Source organism: Tupaia chinensis, unplaced genomic scaffold, assembly GCF_000334495.1.
Source record: "Tupaia chinensis unplaced genomic scaffold, TupChi_1.0 Scaffold000127_1, whole genome shotgun sequence".
NCBI lineage: Eukaryota > Metazoa > Chordata > Mammalia > Scandentia > Tupaiidae > Tupaia > Tupaia belangeri.
In genome coordinates this window covers 1,289,545-1,311,005 of record NW_006159595.1, presented here as the reverse complement: position 1 = coordinate 1,311,005, position 21,461 = coordinate 1,289,545, and the positions used below count along the sequence as shown (strand labels likewise).

The following is a 21,461-nucleotide window of genomic DNA, read 5'->3' as shown; positions in this document are numbered from 1 at the left end:
AGCAATGATAGTGTATTGATTCAGTAAGTTTCTTTTTTCTGTTGCAAAAAAATTCGTTTATCTCAAATATAGGTGTAATAATAGCACATACTGTTGAATTTATATATATATATATGTATTACACACACACACACACACACACACAATGCTTAGATTAGTGACTATTTCTTTTTAATCTCTACATAATTGGTTGTCATTACTATCACTGCTTTATTCTTATTTTAGAGAAGGTACAATGTTATTCACAGAATAGTGTTTTCTAGGTTTCAATATCTTAAACATTTTTTTAAAAAAATTTATTCATTTACTTTTAATTTGACCAGAGAGAGAGAGAGAGAGAGGGAAAGTAAGAAAGTTTGCTACCAGGTCCAGGATTTTAACTGTGGTCTGCATGTGGGAATCCAGCGCTCTAACCAATATGCCCTGTGCCAGCTCCAAACAAGTCTCTTTTATCAGTGTTTTTGGGAGAAAGATGGAAAACTATATATTTCATACCTTATTGAAGCTTACTTTAAACTTTTGGTATTAAAGTTGATATGCATTTTTTTTTTTTAGAGGATTTTGCTATGGGGCACATATGCTCGCCAGAAAGAGAGAGACAGAGAGCCAGAAAGCAAGAAATCACCTCCCAGCAGAGATGGCCATGCTGCAATCCCTTCTCCGTTCTCCTCTAGGGATCTTAGACATGTACATGTGCCTGGCGTGATTTTATGCCATCGGGTCTGGGACTCGAACTGTGGTCTACTACATGGGAGTCCAGTGACATAACCATTACACCAACTGCTTGTTCCAATATGCATTTATTATCTTTCTTATTCTTGTGTTCAGATTTCATTGAATCTTCATATTAAAAAACTGTAAGATGTAAGAATTTTACAATAATTTAAAAGTAACTATCAAAACTAATTTACTTTAAGATTTTTATTACTAGTTATACTGATGTAAAAGAGAGAGAGAGAGAGAGAGAGAGAGAGAGAGAGAGAGAGGCAAATAATGGATACTTATGAAATACCTGAAGAATGTTATAGGAACTTATAAATTTTAGAAGCTAGATAATTGCTTTTAGTTTTTCTTCTTAGACAACACTTTTGATGAGTTGATTCGACAATGATTTATGTAATACTTCTTTTTGTAAAGAATTATTTATTTAATATTATTTATTTATTCATTCATTTATTTTAATTTGACTCTAGAGAGAGAGATACAGAGAAAGAGAGAGAGGGAAAGTAAGAAAGCAAGTCACCAGGTCTGGGACTCAAACCATGGTTGGTCATGTGGGAGTGTCCAGCACCTTAACCACCATGCCACCTGCTGATCCTCGATTTATGTAATATTTCTAAAGTGGACTTAGAAGTATGACTTATTTAAAAATTTGTGTGTGCACATTTGACTTTGTACAGAAATTCATGGGCAAAAAGAGGGGAAAAGTTAAGAACTATGGTGTAAAATATAGACTCACCTATGAAGTTATTTGATTCATCCGAATTTATTGAGAAGCCATGATGTTTAATCTGTTATGATAGGTGCATCTTACATGATGAATAAGGCATGTCTTCGAGTACTTTATTGTCTAGTCAATGAGTCAAATGTGTAAACAAATACCCCATTTGGCAAGGAGGAAAGGCAGGAATACTCTAAGGAGATAAGAAGGCGTTGCTTATAGAGTCTAAAATGATGAGTAAGTGTTCCCTAGGTAAATATAGGACACACACACACACACACACACACACACACACACATAATCTTCCAGGAAAAGAACAAGCACAAAGGTGAGTCAGTGTGAAATACCCTGGACATGAGAGAATTTGCCTAGGGGTTGACTGTTCAAATTGAGATAGACTAAGAAAATCTGGCACCAGGTATATTGGGAGATAGTAAGTCCATTATATCAAACTCCCATGGATGTCAGAGTAAAACACACAAGCTAACAATTGAGATTACAACAATGTTTCATAGTATTTGATTCAACTCTTATGCAAATCAATATGTAATTTAAAGATGGGGAAAGCTATTTTATTAAGAAATATGAGCAAATCATGTCAGTATTGTCATATTTATAACTGGAATTACAGGTAGAGGACATGTAATTACCCAGAACTTGTTCTTTCTAGCATTACTTAGAAATCATAGCTACCTTCTGACTCCAAAGCCATTGATTATAGTGATAAATAAATTGTCCTGTCCTTTTAGTTTTTGAAATAATTAGTGTTTAACTAGCAAGGTAGAGAAAAAAAGACAGCTCTTACTACACTTAATATGAAATATTTACTGAATTTCCATTATGTGAAAGAAATTATGGTGGTTTATGAGTGTGTTTTTTAAGTCTCAAAAATTTTGCAGAGACCAATTACTAAAATTTAATATCAAAGAATATTTCTTATCAAAAATGACAAATGGTAGGTGTGTGGACATGACCTGTAACATTTTACTGTATAGTAAATTGCTGGTGTGTAGTTCATATTCTCTCATGATGTTATTGAGCAGTTTAAGAATAGATTTTATTTGCCATAGATACAGTAGTGCCAATGTATATGTAGTATATGTTTAAATTATTTATGCCGTTATTATCTCAACTTGAATTTCTGATGCAGCTCACTGGAGTGCTGTGCCAGTCAAAGATTGTCTCTTTTCTTTAATGGCCTTAGTTTCACACACTGATAATGTCTATGATTCAGTGTTTATAAATATTAAGGAACAGGCAATGATGTGTATTGATTCAGTAAGTTTCTTTTTTCTGTTGCAAAAAAATTCGTTTATCTCAAATATAGGTGTAATAATAGCACATACTGTTGAATTTATATATATATATATGTATTACACACACACACACACACACACACAATGCTTAGATTAGTGACTATTTCTTTTTAATCTCTACATAATTGGTTGTCATTACTATCACTGCTTTATTCTTATTTTAGAGAAGGTACAATGTTATTCACAGAATAGTGTTTTCTAGGTTTCAATATCTTAAACATTTTTTTAAAAAAATTTATTCATTTACTTTTAATTTGACCAGAGAGAGAGAGAGAGAGAGGGAAAGTAAGAAAGTTTGCTACCAGGTCCAGGATTTTAACTGTGGTCTGCATGTGGGAATCCAGCGCTCTAACCAATATGCCCTGTGCCAGCTCCAAACAAGTCTCTTTTATCAGTGTTTTTGGGAGAAAGATGGAAAACTATGTATTTCATACCTTATTGAAGCTTACTTTAAACTTTTGGTATTAAAGTTGATATGCATTTTTTTTTTTTAGAGGATTTTGCTATGGGGCACATATGCTCGCCAGAAAGAGAGAGACAGAGAGCCAGAAAGCAAGAAATCACCTCCCAGCAGAGATGGCCATGCTGCAATCCCTTCTCCGTTCTCCTCTAGGGATCTTAGACATGTACATGTGCCTGGCGTGATTTTATGCCATCGGGTCTGGGACTCGAACTGTGGTCTACTACATGGGAGTCCAGTGACATAACCATTACACCAACTGCTTGTTCCAATATGCATTTATTATCTTTCTTATTCTTGTGTTCAGATTTCATTGAATCTTCATATTAAAAAACTGTAAGATGTAAGAATTTTACAATAATTTAAAAGTAACTATCAAAACTAATTTACTTTAAGATTTTTATTACTAGTTATACTGATGTAAATATTTTTAGCTTCCGGAAATTATAACTCTGCATAGTTTATTAAATATTTCTAGAATACTTTTGTGTATTATTTTAAAGTCTTAAATTAAGGAACTTTTGAGGAGAGATTAAGAATCTCTCAAATTTCGAAGTCAATGTGAAACTGTTAGGATGTAAATTGAAGAACGAGGGGCCAGCAGGTGGCCTGGTAGTTAAGGTGCTGGATTCCCACATAGCTGACTGCAGTTCCAGTCCTGGATCCGGTGGCTTGAAAATCACACTGAGTGTGTGTGTGTGCATGCTCAAAATCCTGAGAGGAGAAGGGACTGCTGCATGGCCATCCATCCTGGGGGGTGCCTTCTCACTTTCCATCTTACTGTCTTTCTGTCCCTCTCTGGCAAGTGCCCACACGCTATGGCCAAAACCAAAACCAAACAAAAAAATTGAAGAAAGAAACCTCTGGAATCATTTTTTTTTTTACACACTAGGTCCTCAGATATTTGATTTTTACATAGAAGTTTCTAGGCAAAACTTAGCCAATACACTTATTTTTCTCAAAATTAAACTGAGAAATTGACAAAATCCTCTGAATATACAGCAACGGTTACTATTACATATTTAACAACCAAAGAAACTTGAGGTTTTGGGCAAGTTAGTCAATGTCTTGTTTTAAAAATAGCATCCCTGAAATGTTGATATTCAGTCCATAGCTTTTAAAACTAAATTTTATTTTCAAGACACAGAGAATACCTTGGGAAACGTTTATCGCTGCACGTCGGAACAGATGGTAAAATTATGTGGACCTAGTCCAGATGTGTAATTTGTATTATTTTGTAGGTAAATACAGCTCCCAAATACTTTCAGTTACAAGGAAGAATAATTAGGATTCCACCTCCTTTGTGACGTGCCAAGATAAATGTGTTTCCCAGTCAGTCACGGTGCCTGTGTCCAGGTGTGCTGCAACACGCACCTTTCTGGCAGCTGGTGAAATTAATCATCAGCCCAAGATACAACACCTTTTACTACCCTCCTCTGCCTAGGCAATAAAATTTTCATAAACTTGTGACCTAATGGAAAAGGTGATAATTAATTTAGATCAGCGAAAATGGTAATGTGATTTAAAATACATAGAATGCAGAGTAAGATTTTATGATCTCAATGGCCTATCCTTTACATGCCAATTTTTTCCCGTGGAAATCTTTCAAATGATCTAACATCACTGTATAAAGTAATTTCTAAAATGGTATGGTAAGCATGCTTTCGCGAACAGTTCCTTCAGTTTTGCAACAAGTGGGCACGGTTCCTGTGATTGTATTGATAAAGTTAAAAAATTTGCCTGTGGTCTTTATTATGATGTTTTCTTCTCCAAGAATAGCTTTGGATTTATGGGAGTGGAAATCTTTCAAATACAATAACTGCTATTGCACTTGTCTTTAAAAAAATTTTTAAAGGGGGTTTTGCCTTAGGATGTTTGCAATTGTCCAGGGGAAGAGAGAGAGTCAGAGAGAGAGAGAGAGTGCAACAGAGACAGTGAGAGGGAAAAATGAGAAATCAGCCCTCTGGGATGGCCATGAAGCAGTCCATTCTCCTCCATTCTCCTCTTGGGATCTTGGGCATGCACACACATATGCCTGGCATGTTTTAAGTTGCCGGTCCAGGACTTGAACATGGTTGGCTATGTGGGAGTCTAGTGATGTAACCACTACACTCTGTACTGGCCCAGACCTTGTCTTTGATAATTTTCTATAGCATGGTGGCTAGCTCTGCACATGAGCATATTAGAGTGCAAGTAGTATTTTGAAGAGTATGAATGTCCCAAGTTTGGACCCTAAAAGGTGATAGAAACCCCAGAAATACCTGGAATGTGAAGTAATAATGATTCCTAATATATACATTTGTTTCTAAAAATCGAAGTGTTTCTATTTGCCAATATAATGAGTTTTGTCTTATGACATTACTTTTGTGGGGATATGCAATTTATCATTGTTCAAAAAGTTACACAGTCATATTTAACAACCAAAGAAACTTGAGGTTTTGGGCAAGTTAGTCAATGTCTTGTTTTAAAAATAGCATCCCTGAAATGTTGATATTCAGTCCATAGCTTTTAAAACTAAATTTTATTTTCAAGACACAGAGAATACCTTGGGAAACGTTTATCGCTGCACGTCGGAACAGATGGTAAAATTATGTGGACCTAGTCCAGATGTGTAATTTGTATTATTTTGTAGGTAAATACAGCTCCCAAATACTTTCAGTTACAAGGAAGAATAATTAGGATTCCACCTCCTTTGTGACGTGCCAAGATAAATGTGTTTCCCAGTCAGTCACGGTGCCTGTGTCCAGGTGTGCTGCAACACGCACCTTTCTGGCAGCTGGTGAAATTAATCATCAGCCCAAGATACAACACCTTTTACTACCCTCCTCTGCCTAGGCAATAAAATTTTCATAAACTTGTGACCTAATGGAAAAGGTGATAATTAATTTAGATCAGCGAAAATGGTAATGTGATTTAAAATACATAGAATGCAGAGTAAGATTTTATGATCTCAATGGCCTATCCTTTACATGCCAATTTTTTCCCGTGGAAATCTTTCAAATGATCTAACATCACTGTATAAAGTAATTTCTAAAATGGTATGGTAAGCATGCTTTCGCGAACAGTTCCTTCAGTTTTGCAACAAGTGGGCACGGTTCCTGTGATTGTATTGATAAAGTTAAAAAATTTGCCTGTGGTCTTTATTATGATGTTTTCTTCTCCAAGAATAGCTTTGGATTTATGGGAGTGGAAATCTTTCAAATACAATAACTGCTATTGCACTTGTCTTTAAAAAAATTTTTAAAGGGGGTTTTGCCTTAGGATGTTTGCAATTGTCCAGGGGAAGAGAGAGAGTCAGAGAGAGAGAGAGAGTGCAACAGAGACAGTGAGAGGGAAAAATGAGAAATCAGCCCTCTGGGATGGCCATGAAGCAGTCCATTCTCCTCCATTCTCCTCTTGGGATCTTGGGCATGCACACACATATGCCTGGCATGTTTTAAGTTGCCGGTCCAGGACTTGAACATGGTTGGCTATGTGGGAGTCTAGTGATGTAACCACTACACTCTGTACTGGCCCAGACCTTGTCTTTGATAATTTTCTATAGCATGGTGGCTAGCTCTGCACATGAGCATATTAGAGTGCAAGTAGTATTTTGAAGAGTATGAATGTCCCAAGTTTGGACCCTAAAAGGTGATAGAAACCCCAGAAATACCTGGAATGTGAAGTAATAATGATTCCTAATATATACATTTGTTTCTAAAAATCGAAGTGTTTCTATTTGCCAATATAATGAGTTTTGTCTTATGACATTACTTTTGTGGGGATATGCAATTTATCATTGTTCAAAAAGTTACACAGTGCAAAGAACATATCATTGAGATGTATAATGTTTGTAATCTTGCTCTCAGATTGATAAATCATGTCTTGTGTTGATGAAAGCCCAGAAATGAATTGCTTTGCTTTGACCTTGAGGGTCTGAGATTAGTCCGTTTGTCTATTAGGCTTGTTCCAGTGTTCTTCTCACTTCATTTATTCCTTCTGTTCTGAAGACTTAGGAAGCGTCGACTGAGAGGAAGTCAGCAAAGCTTGATATCATCAGTCATTTTTGAAGAACAGGTTATCAACATGCTCTGAATAATCAGCTTGAATAGAAGGTTTAAATAATCAGAGTGTCATGTTTAATTAATACTTTGCCTGCTTCCAATTTATATTAATTGATGCCTCAAAGTCATCACACCTTATACCAATGATAACTTAGAAGAAAAGAAACTTAGTTTGGAAAAAATGCCCAAAGACTTTTAAGGCGGTGTGATCCATCAGATTGGTCCAGGAATGGTCCACAAATAATCACGTTGTTTGCATTCAGTTCAGATGTTGCAATCTTAAATTCTTTACAAATGTGTTTTAATCCCTTATTTGCTGTTTAATTTTGTTTGTTTGTTTGTTTAGAGATTTTTGCTATAGGGCATGTGTACTTGCCAGAAAGAGAGCGAGAGAGAGACAAAAAGCAAGAAATCCCCCCACGAGAGGGTGGTCATGCTGCAATCCCTTCTCCTCCATTCTCCTCTCGGGATCCTGGGCATACATGCACACATGCCCGGCGTGAGTTTAAGCCACCAGATCCGGGACTCAAACCATGGTCGACTACATGGGAGTCCAGTGACATAGCCATTACGCCAACTGCTGGTTCTGCTGTTTAATTTTTTATTATACTGTCTTATAAGGCTCAATGCATATAACACTATTAACCTGATCAAAAACACAGGGAAACTAAACAAAAAATCTTGTCCATATTAATCATAGCAAAGTTACATGACAAAAGACTGAAGATCAATTTGAAGTCTTTTATATTCTGTATTTTTAAAAGAATTATTTATTTGATTTAATTTATTATTGTTACTAGTATTTAATTTGATGAGAGAGAGAGAGAGAGAGAGAGAGAGAGAGAAACTGAGAAAGCAAGCCACCAGATCCAGGACTTGAACTATGGTTGGATATGTGGGAGTCCAGGGTCCCAACCACCATGCCACCACCTGCCTGCTGGCCTCTCATTTTTGTATTTTCTATGAAAACAAAGTTTTCTGCCTTTTAAAGTTTATAACCTTTTAAATTAATAGCTGCCAAAAAGAGCAGATGAGGTCTTGTCAATGTCTGTGCAATTTATATCAATATGATGTGCTTTTTAAATGTTGAGGTAATGTCTGTGTTCTTAGACTATTTCCAAAGTTTCTATTATAAATACTAAAGTTACATATGTCTTAAATTGATGTAAACTAATTGTCATAGAAAGTGACTTCACCTTAAGTGAACATATGTAGAGAAGTACGACTTGGTTGGCCTGGCGGAGCTGTAGCAATGCCGGATCATGGGTCTGGGTCTCCAGGTGACCTGTGAACACCAGGGATGTGTGTGCATGATCCTGGCTACCTGGGTCGGCTGGGAGGGGGCATCGCTGCCTAAGACCCCATGGAGGGTACTTGTATTTTTCTCCTTTTCTCTCTTTCATGGAAGAAATAAGAAAACTTTTTAAGTATCAGTGAACAACAACAACAACAAAAAATTTTAAAAAGGCAAATCATTAAATAGATCTAATTTGTAAAATTATTTGCCAAGAGAATATCTTAAAAAAAAAAAAAAGAGGCTCCCTCCAGAACCCACATGGCCAACCACACATGGTTTGAACACTGGCCCCAGTGGCTTAAAAACACCCTGGGTGCATGGGGGTACGTACCTCAAATCCAAACAGGAGAACTGACAGGACTGCACTGGAGGATGCTTTCTTCCGCTCCTTCCATCTCTCTGTCTTTCTTTGGCCAGCATGAGTGCCCTCTGATAATTAAAAAACAAATGACAATACAATAAAAAAAAAATTGAGATCTCCTAAAAGAGTTACTTTGTGAAATTAAATTGATATACAAGTTTAAAAAGGCTTTCTATTTGCAAAATGAGGCCTTTCTCTACTGACAGTAGGACATCATTTGAATTATCTTAAAATGTGACATTCCTTCTCTTCAACTATTGAACTAATAGGTACCTACATTGTCATAGAAAGTGATTTCACCTTAAGTGAACATATGTAGAGAAGTACGACTTGGTTGGCCTGGCGGAGCTGTAGCAATGCCGGATCATGGGTCTGGGTCTCCAGGTGACCTGTGAACACCAGGGATGTGTGTGCATGATGTGCTTATGCTATTATGTGCTTCTCTTTTGTAAATACATATGAGGGTTAGGAAATTACTTTAAAATATGTTTTACAATAGTAGTGTACTGGTTGAGATACTCAAAAGGTCAGCGTTTGTCCAGATGTCACAGAGAAGAGACAGTTCTTTGTCACAGAGCAAGGTCACCAAGTTGCTCTTCCTTGCTTTTGCTCACTCTAAAAATTTCTCACTAATGGAACATGTGGTCGATGTACCTTGGGATCAAAATTCTTGCATTTCTCAGCTTCACATATGCATAAAAAATACATTTGGCTCCAAGACAGTTTGTTCATATAAGGCTGAAGTGTCAAATAAGTGGTGCAGAAATTACAGGATTATATTATAATATTTTATCATGGGGTAATCAAAGAAGACAGATATTAATCCTTCAAATGCTTTCTGGAAGTCATTTAGCTTTTTTTTTTTTTTTTAAATTTAAAAAATTCCAACCCCATTATGGGACAAAGTTTGAAGGGCAATGATTTTAAATGTCTTACTTCTTTTTATATTGGTTGTTTCTCATTTCTAATTTTAATTTTATTGATGTTCTTATGTTAAAATTTATATTTTAGGAGCAGTAACAGCGTCAGGTTTGATTTTATGCTATGTTCCTAATTCTTTTAACCAGTCCAAACCAGGAGACCACAAGTGGTAAGCTTGTGGTCTATAGGATGGTTCTACAGGATGACAGAACCACAGAATTTCAGAATTATAGTTGACCATCTAATTTAGTTTTTCACCAGTTGTACAAATCTCCTCTATAATCTCTTTGAACAGTGCTAACTCGTACAAAATAAGTTAAGAAACTGGTTGTAACTTCCTTGAATGGGGCTTCTAGTATTTTTCACTTGCTCATGCTGATTAGCAACTTGCTAATGGCTATGACCATTTCATGCTCTGATAAACTGTTGGCTAGGTGACATTACTAGAGAGGATCAAATGTCTTGATTGCAACAGGAACACTCACATAAGGAACCAATAGACATGCACCAAAGAGTCCAGTGTTAGAATCCCCTTCTCTGGAAGGAAATATCTTCCATAATCAGTAGTATTAAGCTAGGAGTAGATAGTCTTTGTCTTTTTTTTTTTTAAGTTCCTTCCATCTTCCCTCCTCCCCTTCCTTCTTTCTTTTCTCTTCTATTGCCAGACTGTGCATGAGCTCATCAGAAAGAGAGAGGGGACCACCCTTCCCCTCCATGGCTCATGGTCACACCACATTCCTTTTTCTTCCATTTCTCCATCCCATCAAGATGGAGGGCATGCATATACATGCACTCAGTGTGTTTTTCAAGCTGCTGAGGTCAGGGTTCAAACTCTAGTCAGTCACAATGGGGTCCAGTTTGCCACACACAGGGCTTAACCACTATGCTATGGAGCAGGTCCAACTTATTTCTTGAGAGAGAGTAGGGGGAAATGTTCCCTTGACAAGGTCTCACCACACTTTGAGCCTCCCAACCTCTTACCTTCAAGTCAACCCAGAATCCAAATCTGGGTCCTCTCAGATGGCTTTAGGGTCAAGCAGGAGTGGCCACCACAGCTGGGCCAGTTGCTTCACAAGTAACCTTGTGTAACTTGTAACTCTTCATATAGATTCTCATTTATGCAGATCAGCTACTCTCTTTTCTCTATGTCTGAATTTGAAAGTTAAGTGGCTGTGCCCAAAATATGGCTTATAAGTCAATTTTACATTCTGGGTCATATTTTGTGAAAAACTAGTCCATGGCTTTCTGCTTCTTAGGCATTCGTGCAGATTTGATATTGTTTAAGATTCTCTCTGAAATCGGATAATGTCACATGTTGGTCATTGGGGGCAGACACAAGACACATCCACATCATTATATTCATGCCTGCCATGCCCCCAAATCAGCCTGATAACTGCGTTCTAGTCACATTCAAACATTGACTCAGTTTATTGATCTACTAGGTGAAAATGAACAGCTTTTGAATTTGTATAGACACAGGCTAAAACTGTATTACCAATATAAACATCTAAAATGAACCAAAGAAAGTTGAGACTTTGCAGTGAAGAAAAGACTTGCTTCACTTGTATAAACTATAAGAATGTTTACTTATTGAGGTTTTGAAAATAGCACTGGTTCAGGAAATCAGAATTCTAAGCCTGTTTCTTCTTAACTAGCTATTTGACCTTGAACAGACCTCTAAATTGCTTCGGAATCTTTGTTTACCACTTTTAAATGGAAGGTAATAATCCCTATATTATAGTTCTCATGAGGTTGTGAGGATAAAATAGGTGAAATTCAAAAATATTAATGAACTCGACAAATAATATGCAAACACCATCTGCAACCCAAACCTATATTCTTCTAAGATTAGAATATTTTGTAATCTTTGGAAAAAATTAGAGGATTAGCATAATTGTTTTATGAACAGGGGGTGCCTTTTCTACACACATGACCTATTAATCAGCTTCAAAAGTTGTTCTGCATCATCAGCAAAGTACCCAATTATTAGTAGTTAAAAGGTTCAGAAGACGATGAGAATTGCTCTTTATTTTATAGTCTCTGACCTCTTTCAGGTGACAATATGCTCACATATCATAATCAAAAAAAAAATTCTTGGCAGATTTTTTTTCCCCTTCTGAACCAAAATTCGTACACTCACACTCATATTGTCATTGTCACAGTGTTGGCTGGTGGTGGTTGATTGTACTTGTACCATTTCTAAAGTCAGACTGTATATATATATATATCCTCAGATATGTGTGTGTGTGTATGTGTATATATATAAAATTGTCTTTCTCTATATATATATGCCTCCAGTATTATATATATATTCTTTCTTTGTCCTAATTTAAAAATATAAACTATATTAGGTTTTTTGCCATGGAACATGTGTGTTAGCTAGAGAGAGACAGAGAGAGGGGAAGAGTGAGAAATCATCATTCCCCTCTCTAAGGGGATGACCAAACACTGAAGTCCCTTCTCCTCTCAGGATTCTGAGCATGCACACACATGCACCTGGCATGACTTTCAAGCCATCAGGTCCAGGACTCGAACTGAGGTCAGCCAAGTGAGAATCCAGTACCTTACCCTCCATGCCACCCACTGGCCCCAGGAATCACCTATTTTTAGGTTTACTATCTCACTAAGAAACTCCTTTATGAAATTTAAGAAGATGTTGAGTAGATGTCATTATAAACTTTAGCATTTTATTTTGTTTTAGAAAAAAAAAGCTATTGAGTTTATACAAAACAGGAGAATTCAAGAATAAGTTGCCTTAGGTGGTTTATATGAATTATTTCTTTTCCTAATTAAAAATTATAAAGCCTTGCACCAGCCTTGTGGCTTAGTGATTAAGGGAGCTGGATTCCATGTGGCCGACGACCATTTGGATCCTTGGCCTGGTGGCTTGAGAATCATACTGGGGATGTTCTCGTGCATACTCAATAATCCTGACAGATTCAAAAAATGGTGGTGGAGGGGAAATTGTGTCATGTTCAAACTCCATTGGGTAGTGGTTTCTCCCCTCCCCTCTCTCTTTGTGTCTCTCTGTCTCTCTCTCTCTCTGATGAGCACATGTACCCTCTGGCAATTAAAAAAATATAAAACCTTTACTAAAAATTAAATAGTATTTCTTTTTTAAAATTATTTTTATTTAGCTTTATTTATTTATTTGCTTATTTAGAGTGACAGAGTGAGAGAGAGAGAGAGAAAGAGGGGAAGTGAGAAAGCAGGCCGCCAGGTCCAGGACTCAAACCACAGTTGGCCACGTAGGAGTCCAGCGCTCTTAACCATCATGCCGTCGGCCGGCCCAAACAGTATTTCTTTTTATCTGACTAGTAGATTGATTACTACTAGGGTATAGATAGAACTTCAGGTAACTTTTAGTAATCTGATGGGTTAATAGAATGACAGTCCATATCTGTCTAGCCCAGAAATACTCTTTCCAACATGCCAACTGGTCTTTTTGAGAAATAAAGCAAACATGATCCATGGGTGTGTTCAAGGTGGTGTAATGGCCAACTAAGGAAGTAATTTTGCTCTGAAAGAGGAAGTTGGGGGAGGGTTAGAACCTAGAAAAGTAGAAGGGAGAAATGAAAGTGTCTCAGGTAGGGGTGTGTAGACTCACAGCTACAGAAGCAGTTGTTGGTTTCAAGCATTAACATGTAAGGTTCTCTGGCTAAAGTGAAGGGTTGTGAGGAGGAGTCACAGATAAGCTGGCAGTCGAATGTGGATGATGGGATATGGCAAGCCTTAGCTTCTGTTACAAGAAGGCATCTCTTAGGCTCTAGCTAATGGAGTAGTGTGAGTAGGAGGCTGTTGCAAGTTTTTGTGGATGGAAAGCAATGCTTGGATGAATGACCAAATTCATTGCATTTTCGTTTTGTAACACACACACAATTTAAAGACAACCGTAGTCTGTAAGATAACTTTCACCCTTCTTTTTTGTTTTATTAAAGTTTCTTTCTTTCAAGAGAAAAAGGAAAGCATCCTCAATAGGGTCTCACACTCCTGTCCTTCCTACAGTCTCTCCTAGACAGCCAGGATGGTGGGCACACACATGGGACTGGCATGTAGAGGCCATCCTGGGAACGGAACCCTGATCTTCCATGTGGCTCCCAGCATGGTAGAGCACTGCGTTATCACTGCCCCACCATGACTGGGCTGGCATATTTATTTTTAATAAAAACAAATATCTTTAAAAAGTTAGTTGTGTCTATACCTGCACCATTGCTAAAGTCAGGCAAGGTGACAAATCATGTAGCAGAAATTCTGGCAAATTATTCCATAATCTCCACAATGCTCCAGCCCAAAGATACAGATTGCCTAGAAAACAGGATGAATCAATGTAGTATTTATATACTCCCCTCAAAAACAGGCTCTTCTTGTTTTTAAGCAAAAAAAAAGATGCTATCATGTATTCTTCATGACAGTGAATGACGAAGTGGGATTAAATTAAATGAAGAACTAAAATTAGAGAATTAGAAAACATGTGCTAATTGTTTGACAATACTTTGCTCATAGTAGACACTCACTAAGTGGTAGACTATATATATATATATATTTTAACCAGAGAGGGACAAAGTAAGAGCAAGAGAGAGAGAAAGTGAGAAAAGAAGCTGCCAGATCCAAGACTCAAACCGCTGTCAGCCATGTGGGAGTCCAACATCCTTAACCACCATGCCACCTGTTGGCATAGACCATTTGCTTTTATTGTTGTTATTAAACACATGTCATTAGCTCATTTGTAACTTTACAGGGATACTCAGAAGAGGTCTGTGAACCTGGGTAAACTGCTTTGCCTGGCTGAGTGTCAGCTGTGATGTCCCATTATCCCAAGGTCAGAGATGCCCTTGTTTGACAGACCTTGCTGTGGGAAGTAGAAGTGGAACTCTCAGTCTGAGAGTTAGACATTCCTCATCTCAGATACTGGAAGCCGTTTTCAAAACATTTAATATTTCTGTATTTGGTTTTCTAAGGGGATAGGCTGATACTTTTTATAAACCAGGTCATTTTTTCTGGCTTTCTCCTGTGCCGTATTCTCTTTCTTTCCTTTTCCTTTCCCATGCTTTTTCTTGTTTCTTTTTCTTTTTTTTAAACTTATTATAGAGTATGTGTGCATGCATGTGCAAGTGAACGAGAGAGAAAAGCAGCCTCTCTAGGGTTTGTCACTCTGGACCCCCATCCTCCATTCCTCTAGCCCATCAGATCTTGGGCACTTGTGTGTGTGCCCAGGGTGTTTTCAGGCTGACCAGTCTGGGGATTTAAACCAAGAACACTATGTGGGCTCCAGATTTTCTTGAGTAACATTACCACTGTGCCATGGAGAGCCAGACCTTTTTAAATAATTCCCTCTCTTAAAATGATAGAAGTAGAATAGACAGATCTTTCTGTGACATTTTTTTAAGAATTATTTGTTCAAATTTATTTATTCATTCATTTATTTTAATTTGATGAGAGAGAGAGAGAGAGAGAGACACAAGGGAAAGTGGTTAAGCAAGCCACCAGATCCAGGACTCGAACTGTGGTCAGCTATGTGCAAGCAGCCAGTGCCTTAACAACTATGCCACCTGCTGGTCCCAACAACATCTTAGGGAGTTGAGAGTATGCTGATGAAATACAAGGGCCACTGCTTTACCTGGTAAGCTATACAGTACTGTATGGAAAATAGTTTATGAAGCTAACATAGCTTCCGACATGCCAAAATATGTGAAAAAAATCAAAGTTTAAAATATATAGTTAGAGGGGCCAGTGGGTGGTTTGGTAGTTAAAGCACTGGATTCCCACATGGTCAGCTATAATTCTAGTCCTGGTGGCTTGAAACTCACACCAGGGATGTGTACATGGGTGCCCAAAATCCTGAGAGGAGAATGGAGAAGAAGGAATTGTGGCATGGCTAACCCCCTGTGGGGGGGTGGTTTCTCACTTTCTCTCTCTCTCTGTCTTTCTCTGTGTCTTCAGAGAATGCACATGCCCTATAGCAAAAATCTAACTTAAAGAATCTATCTATCCATCTATCTATGTATCTAACCTCTCCCCCCCAAAAAAACTGTATTACTTATGTGTTCAGATACTTTCTTCCTACTTAGCTTCTTCAGTTCTTACCTTGGCATGACTTAGTTTATTATGATAATGTACTGCCACAATTAAAAGCACAATGAACTTAACCTGGAGAGAATAAATGCTAAAGGTCTGAAACATTAGATTTAGAGAAACAGCCATAAAGATACCTGGAATGTGGGATCAGCAGAGGGCATAATGGTTATGTCGCTGGACTCCCATGTAGCTGACTGCTGTTCAAGTCCTTGTCCTGGCAGCTTAAAACTCATGCTGGGTGCTTGTGCACGCATACCCCAAATTCCAAGATGAGACTATAGGAGAAGGGATTGTGGCATGGCCATCCTGGGGCAGACGGGCAGTGGGGTAAGGGGGTGATTTCTTGCTTTCTGTCTCTCCAGTGAGTATGCCCTATAGCAAAAACAAAAAAAAACAAACAAACAAAAAAAAACCAAAAAACAAAAAACCCCCCAAAAAACAAAGATACCTAGAAAGATAAACAAGTTGGCTCCATAGAGATGATTCATTTGTTTATATTTATAAATGAAAATTCTGATCCTTGGCCATTCCTCTCTCTAAACAGTGTTGTTGAATGCAAATCTGAGAGAGATGGTTATGGCAAGGTTTTAGCCTTGAAGTTAGCTGGGGGGAAATGCATCATTAGGAGTGACCTGTATGTCACTTGAGAATAGAACAGCTGCTTTTAAACCGTGAAAAAGCATTAACATTTGTCTGCATTCGACTTTCTAATGCTGTCATTCTAACAGATAATGAAAGAGGGTCCTAGGCTAGTTGAAGTTAGTAATCTATTCCAGGTCATGTATTGAAGGTCATTTGGTTACAAGATTCCAAAAGAAACGTTAGGATTCGGCACTGCTGAAATGTTAGAATAGTCTAAGAAAATAGCTGCTTTTTTGTGGTCCCTAACATCTTTACAGATATGCAGTCCTCTCAGATATATTTGATATCTCTTTGGGGGACAGTATTTAATTTTTCTGTTATTGATACTGTCAAACAATCAAAATCTCACTTCCTTTATTCTGGCCTGAGGCAAGAAAAAGAGAAATTGGTGTAGAAAACATGATGAGCTTTTGTTTTGAGCCAGAAAATGACAAACGAAATGAGTGAAACGGATAGCAAGCGGAGGTCATGTTTCTGAGATCTACTGTATTGTAGCTGCTCGGGGTCCGGTGGAAGAGGGGCTAAAGGCGTTTTAAACGTGTGTAAGTGGTTACTGTTTGAAACTCACGGTGCAATCTCTTGCCTAAGAGAGGTGATCAAGTGGAAAAGGTTGAAGAAGGCAGCAACAAATCGAGCTCAGTGCTGTCTCTCAGAGCCAGCGGGCTGTTTATGCCAAGTCACAACCTGAACTCTGAATCGCAGTAAGGGAGAAAGTTTCAGTCTGGATATGAAGGTGCTTTGCAAACTGCCTTTTATGAGACATGGCTGTGACTCAGCGGAGCAGGTATTTCCTGTTCTCTGAAAGATGGTGTTAACTCGGCTTCTGTTGTTGCCATTTCTATAGCAACTCCAGGGGAACTTCCCTCAGCCCCTAATCCTGTGTTCCCTACAGCACGCCTCTGAGCCAGGGGCACCTAGGAGCACAGGATATCCTGATTAGCTTCTTGCTGTATATCTCCCAACGCACGCATCTTGTTTATTATATTTTTCAAGGCCTGGGCACAAATCTCCCCCCAGTAGTTGTGGTCTAATGAGCCATTTACTTGAGTGACACAATTTTTTTTTTCTTTGTATTTGATATTACAAAAAGTCACTACATAATTTTCATGGTATTTTCAGTAATAATATACAGTATTTTCTATTAGCAATAGATGACTAAATTTTAAAACACCAAAAATCTCTGCAGGAAATAATTTAAAATCAGGGCCAGCAGAGGGCATATTAGTTAAGACCCTGGACTCTTACATGGCTGACAGTAGTTTGAATCTTGTTTTCTTTCTTTCTTTTTTTTTTTTTTTTTGGAGAGGTTTTTGCTATAGGGCGCATGCACTCACCAGACAGACAGAGAGAGATACAGAGACAGAAAGCGAGAAATCATCTCCCAGGGGGGATGGTCATGCCGCAATCCCTTCTCCTCCATTCTCCTCTCGGGATCTTGGGCACGTACGCACATGCGCCCGGTGTGAGTTTTAAGCCACTGGATCTGGTATGCAAACCACAGTCGACTATGCGGGAGTCCAGTGACATAGCCATTACGCTGACTGCTGGTTCCCGTGACTTGTTTCCTTATTTTTTCCTCTCTGTGTCTCTCTCTGGTGAGTTCATGTGCCCTTATAGCAAATTTTAAAAAATGATAAATAAAACTAAATAAATTTTTGAGAGTTTTTTGTTTGTTCTTTTATTTATTTATTTATTTTTACTATAGGGCATATGTGTTTGATGGAGAGACAGAGAGGGTCAGAGAGACACAAAATGGGAAAGCACTCCCTAGGGGGTGATTGTGGTACTGCAATGTGTACGCATGTACCCAGCGTGAGTTTCAAGTCACCAACAGAGAAGTAGAGGGAGAAAGCACCTTCCTATGGGGGACCGATCATGTCACAATCTTTCTCCATTTCTCAATTCTGTCTGAATTTGGGGCATGAATGTACACGTCTGGTATGCTTTTCAAGCTATCAGGTCTGGGATTCAAACTGTGGAGCTGGCCATGTGGAATCTGGCTTCCTTAATCCCTTGGCCTCAGGGCTGGCCCAATAGACACCATTTAAAAAATTATTGAAATTTTTTAAAATTTTAATTTGACCAGAGAGGGACAGAGTGAGCGAGAGAGAGAGGTTGGTCTGAGGCTCGAACTGCAGTCAGCCATGTGGGAGCCCAGCATCCTTAACCACCCACCACACCACCTGTTAGCCCTGTAAACACCATTTTTAATGGTGGTATAATAAATATTTCTTTGGGCGGTTGTACTAATATTTATTTACTCATTTTCCTGTTGGGAATTGTAAACATTTCTCATTTTTCTTAACATAAAAATACTGTATTATACACTATATAGGTAAGTCATGTGCATATCTTATTTTCTTAGGATAGCTTACTGTAAGAAAATAACTGTCAAGGGTATTACACTTTTAAAAAGCCTCTTTTTGCATTGCCAGGTTGCTTTCCAAAGTGGGTATATTAATTCCTCTCTCAATAGCAATGATTAAGAAGACTTATCAGCAGTGAGTGTCATTATTTACAAAAATCTTTGCTAATTGAAAAGCAATAATTACACCTCATTGTTCTAAATTGCATTTATTTGATCGCTGGTGAGGTCAATTCTTCCTCCATGTTTAATGTACATGCTGGGACCATTTTTGAGCATGACTATTGGTGATTCAGCAGAATTCCTCTCATACTCTGGATATTAATTCTTTATTATATTGTGTGCAAAATGTTTATCCCAATTTTATGTCACTCAGATTTCTTTGTGATTTCAGTTTATAGAACTTTGAATTTACAGTGAAGCTTAGTAACTTTTAAAATTTCTGAATATTGTCTTTATTTACTTTTAAGGTTATTTGATACATTCAATCACTGTACATCACTTGGCTTGTAAAGTGAATTTACCCAACTACACTTTGCACCAGTCCAGCTGAGGATATAATACACATTATCAGCAACAGACAACAATCCATTTCTGTGTCCCATAAATGTCTACCTCTCTATTTTTCTTCTTAATTTCTTTCGTCACACTCTCCACCTTCTTCCACCCTCTTCCCACACTGTCTCCAGTATCGGCAATAATTTTCCATGCTTCTATATCCTCTAATCTTTCAGTTTCTGCCATAGAGTGCAGGACAGTATGTACATATTAAGTGGAGACGTTCAGTCATTTCAGACCCTTGCTCGCTTCACTCAGCAGTAAATTTTCCTTATCTGTCCACTTTCGATCAAATGTCAGGATCTTGTTATTTATTTATGGTTGAGTAGAACTCCAGAGAGTATATGTGCCACACTTTTTCAGTCCATTCATCTGTTCATGGATATTCAGGTTGGTTTCATGTCTTAGCAATTGTGAATAATGCCACAATAAGCATAGATGTGCTAGCGCTTTTCTGACTGAGCATTCTCCTATCCTTTGGGTAGACACCCAGGAGTGGAATTGCTGGGTCATATGATAGGTTCATTTGTAGATTTTTGAGGAACCTTCATATTGTTCTCCACAGTGGCTAGACCAATTTACATTCCCATGAATAGTGTAGGAGAGTTCCCCTTTCACCACAGTCCCACCAGCAGTTATCATTTTTTGGTTTTTAAATCTTTGCCATTCTGACTGGGGTTAGGTGGTATCTCATTGTGATTTTGATCTGCATCTCCCTTGTGATGAGGGATGTTGAACATTTTTCATATGCTTTTAGACTGTTCCTATGTCTTCCTTAGAGAGTTGTTTGTTCAGCTCATTTTCCCATCTTTTAATTCAGTTGATCTTTTTTTTTTTTTTTTTATTTGGGTAAGTCACTTGAGTTCCCTGTGTATTCTGGTTATCAGTCCCTTATCTGAGACATAGTATACAAAAATATTCTCCCATTCCTGGGGTTGTTGATTCACACTAATTATTATGTGTTTTGTTGTGCAGAGATTTCTTAATCTAGTGTAACCCCTCTTACCTATTTTTAGGATTATTACTTGTGCATCGGGGCTCTTGTTTAAGAAGTCTTTGCCTATCCCGATGTCTCCCAGAGTTTCCCCAGTGTTTTCCATTAGTAGTTTTACAGTTCGAGATCTTAGGTTTAGACCTTTGATACACTTTCAGTTGGTTTTTGTTAATGGTGAGAGATAGGGGTCCAGGTTCATCTTTCTACAGACAGATACCCAATTTTTCCAGCACTGTCTGTGAAAGAGGTTTTTCTTTTTCTATTGGATCGACAGGTACCCTTTGTCAAAAATCAATTGGCTGTATGCTTGTGGGTTTATTTCTGGGATCTGTATTCTATTCCATTGGTCCACTTGTCTGTTTTTGTGCCAATACCGTGCTGTTTTGATTATCACAGTTTTGTAATATATTTTGGGGTCAGGGAGTGAAAAGCCTTCTGCTCCATTCTTGTTGTGCAGGACTGCTTTGGCAATATGTGGCCTTTTATGATTCCAGGCAAATTTTATGATTGTCTGAAGATTTAGAAAAGACAATCAAATCAAATCAAATCTCTGATAATTTGATTGCGATTGCATTAAATATGTAGATTAATTTGGGTAGAATTGCCATTTGATTATATTAATTCTTGCAATCTAGGAACATGGGACGTCCTTCTGCTTTCTTGTGTCATTTTCAATTTTTTTTTTTTTTTTAGATTTTTCATATCTTTCTTGTAGAGGTCTTTGATTCCTTTGATTCAATTTATTCCTATGTACTTTTTGTGGTTTTGGTAAATGGGATTACTTTCTTCAGTTCTATCTCAGTATGCTTGTTGTTAGTATATAGAATTGCTATAGATTTTTGTATGTTGATTTCATATCCTGCTACTTTACTGTATTCATTTATTACTTCCAGGAGTCTTTTTTTGTGGATACCCTTAGGTCTTCTATGTATATAATCATGTCATCTACAAATAGAGATAATTTCACCTCTTCTTTTCCTATTTGAAA

At 37.7% G+C, this 21,461-nt stretch overlaps 1 protein-coding gene across 2 annotated transcripts in view; it reads left to right on the top strand.

Annotated features, from left to right (window-relative positions):
* SLC7A11 (solute carrier family 7 member 11) overlaps nt 1-21,461 on the top strand; it is a 91,480-nt gene that overhangs the window by 35,918 nt on the left and 34,101 nt on the right. The window lies entirely within an intron of this gene.